This window comes from Bombina bombina, chromosome 3 (genome assembly GCF_027579735.1).
Source record: "Bombina bombina isolate aBomBom1 chromosome 3, aBomBom1.pri, whole genome shotgun sequence".
Taxonomy (NCBI): Eukaryota; Metazoa; Chordata; class Amphibia; order Anura; family Bombinatoridae; genus Bombina; species Bombina bombina.
In genome coordinates, this window is record NC_069501.1 from 423,217,569 (window position 1) to 423,221,238 (window position 3,670).

Below are 3,670 nucleotides of genomic sequence, written 5' to 3' on the forward strand. Positions count from 1 at the left end.
AATCACATACTGAAGTGATACAAGTCAAACACTGTGTGTAATATCATTTTCAGTCAATATCTGCAGTTGAGCTTCGAACAGAAATCCTATTCCATTACATAATACTAAGCCCTCAACCATGGAGCCAGGGGATATACCTCAACTTGTCTACAACCTGACACAGAGAGTTGATCAGATTGCTCAGGCAGTGAGAGATCTACAAGTGGAGAACCAATCACTTAGAGAGATTATAAAAGATTCTATCGCCGTAAAGGCTACTCATGAGACACCACCTAAGCCTCTGGTGTCATTACCTGAACCATTTACCGGGAATAGAAAATTGTATAGGCAATTTAAAAACGCTTGCCATCTTCTTTTCAACTTGAAACCCCGCAGTTACCCCACAGATAGAATCAAAGTTCTTACGGTCATCTCTTTCCTTAGAGGAGAACCTAGAGGATGGGCTGATAACCTCTGTGAACATCAGGATCCTATTATATCTTCTTTAGGGATTTTTTTTTATAATATGGATGAGTTATACCTCGATAAGGACATTCAATTATAATCAGAAGCCAAAATGAGAGACCTTAAACAAGGCAAGAGACCGGTAGAGGACTATATTACCGAGTTTAAACTCTATGCAACAGATTCATTATGGAGCCCAATTGCACTCTGAAATCAGTTCCGACTTGGCTTGGCTGAATCGTTGAAGGACGAACTAGCCAGAATCGACCTTCCTCCAACCCTAGAGGCCTTAATGAGAGTTGCCACGCAGATAGATAGAAGACTCCGAGAAAGGAGATCTGAACGTACTCATACTGAATCATTCTCAAGACCTACTACCTATAACCGGAGTCCCTCTACAACTGCTAGTCAACCTACACCTATGGAGATAGGAGTACTTAGAGGTCCCTTAACTGCAGAAGAGCGGTTCAGGAGAAAGGCAAAGAGTTTGTGTATGTACTGCGCAGATCCATCCCATACTGTCTCAGACTGTCCCATCCTCTCAAGGAATAAGAAACGTAAGTGTTCTTTTATTCATTCTACTCATCTATTTCAAGAAACAATAACTTACTGTAAACTATCTCTCATTACAGTGGGATCACAAAAGGATACACACTGAAGCCATAATTGACTCAGGAGCTTTCGGGAACTTCATTGATTCTGAAATTGTATCCACCAATAAAATTCCACTTGTGTTGAAAACAAAACCCTTGGTCATTAGAGTTATTGATGGGTCTACCATATCTAACGGACCTATCACACATCATACAGTACCACTTATGGTTGTTTCAGAAAAAGGCCATACTGAGTATATATCTTTTGATGTGTTGCCTTCACCACACTTTTCAGTTGTTCTAGGCATTTCCTGGCTTCAGCAACATGAACCTCCTATTAATTGGTCTACCTCACAGGTATGTTTTAATTCAGCATATTGTCATAGCACTTGTTTTCCACAGCAGTTTCTACTTCACTCTCTTACAGATTCATTGCCTATACCAGAAACTTATAAGGATTTCGAAGACGTCTTTAGCAAGACCGAAGCAGACTGTCTACCACCACATCGTCCATACGACTGCCCTATCCAGTTACAACCAGGTGCCACTATTCCCGTTGGACATGTTTACCCTCTCAGCCAACCTGAATTGGAACATCTCAAGACCTACTTGGAGGAGAATTTGAAAAAAGGTTTTATCAGGGTATCCACTTCTCCAGCTGGTGCGGGTATGTTCTTTGTGAAGAACAAAGATGATTCTCTCCGTCCCATAATCGACTATAGGGAGCTCAATAAAAGAACTATAAAGAACCGCTACCCTTTACCATTGATACCAGAGATGATAGAACGACTGTCTGATGCAACCATTTATACCAAACTCGATCTCAGAGGGGCGTACAATCTGGTTCGTATTCGTGAGGGAGACGAATGGCTCACTGCTTTTCGGACGAGATATGGCTTATTTGAATACCTGGTAATGCCATTTGGGCTATGCAATGCCCCTGCCACCTTCCAACATTTTGTCAATGACATTTTCCGGGACTTGCTTGATATCTGTTTAGTAGTCTATCTTGATGACATCCTTATATACTCCAAAACACTAGAAGAACATGAGAAGCATGTCCGGTGGGTCCTCTCCAGACTACGAGTACATAAACTGTACGCAAAATTGGAAAAATGTCAATTTCATTGTAACCGTATATCCCTTCTGGGATATGAGATCTCTCCAACTGGTATTAGTATGCAACATAAAAAAGTAGAGACTGTTTTGGATTGGCCTGAACCGACTACTAAAAAGGAGCTACAGAGATTCCTTGGTTTCTCAAACTATTACCGGAAGTTTATCAAAGATTTCTCTAAAGTAGCTAAACCCCTCACACAACTCACCAGTACATCAAAGCCTTTCTCCTGGACCAAGGAAGCTTCTTCAGCTTTTAACTTCCTAAAGTTCAGCTTTTCTACAGCTCCCATTTTACGTTTTCCTAATCCGGATATTCAATTTATACTTGAAGTCGATTCCTCTGATTTCGCCATCGGAGCTGTTCTTTCACAAAGACAATCCCTTACTGAACCCCTCCATCCGGTATCGTTCTATTCAAAGATTATGACTTCAGCTGAAATGAACTACAGTATAGGTGACAAGGAGCTTCTGGCCATCCGAAGAGCACTTGAGAACTGGAGACATCTTTTGGAAGGAGCAAAATACCCCATAACTATATATACGGATCATAAAAATCTCCAATACTTGCAGAACAACAAAACCTTATCAGCAAGACAGGTTCGATGGTGTCTCTTCTTTGCCAGATTCGATTTCCATATAATTTATCGTCCCGCTAGCAAAAATGGGAAGGCTGACGCTTTATCAAGGTTATATACAAAACCTCCACAGATGAACCAGTCAACTCCTATAATACCCTCTGATCGATTCATTGGATTCACCTCAAAACTCCTAACCGATATAAAAAGATCTACACTGGATGACAAAGAGATACCCCAAACTCACTTAACAGAGAAAGATTGTATTTACTACCACAACAATCAGATATATATACCGTACAGCCTAAGATCTTTACTTCTAAAATACCATCATGATTCCCCAATGTCAGGACATCCAGGGGTAAATCGCACGATAGAACTCCTACAAAGGAATTACTGGTGGCCTAAAATGAAACAAACGGTTCAGAGATACATAAAATCCTGCATAGTATGCACCACTGCAAAATCATTAAGACACCGACCATACGGCCTCCTCATGCCACTCCCAATAGCAAACAGACCATGGGAACAAGTCTTGATGGATTTTATTGTTGAGTTACCATCATCTCAAAGACATAATACTATTTTGGTTGTAGTTGATACCTTCACCAAAATTGGACATTTCATTCCCTTTCAAAAACTGCCTACTTCCTCAGAAACTGCCAAACTTTTCTTAGACAATGTCGTAAGATTACATGGAACACCAAAACGGATCATCAGTGATAGAGGTACCCAATTTACCTCTCGCTTCTGGACAAAACTTTGCATGCTATTAAAGATTGACCACCGATACAGCACCTCTTTCCACCCTCAGACCAACGGTCAAACCGAGAGGGTAAATCAGTGGTTGGAGGAATATCTACGTTGTTTTTGTAGTCAACAGCAGGATCAGTGGTTAGAATTTCTACCCATGGCAGAATATGCCTACAATAGCTTAAC

General features: G+C 40.8%; 1 long non-coding RNA gene across 1 annotated transcript; it reads left to right on the forward strand.

The window, feature by feature from the left end:
• The first annotated feature begins 898 nt into the window (after positions 1-898).
• On the forward strand, positions 899-1,190 carry LOC128651679 (uncharacterized). The gene is made up of 2 exons (XR_008401158.1): positions 899-1,001; positions 1,077-1,190. It is a non-coding gene; the product is annotated as an uncharacterized LOC128651679 (long non-coding RNA).
• The last annotated feature ends 2,480 nt before the right edge of the window (positions 1,191-3,670 follow it).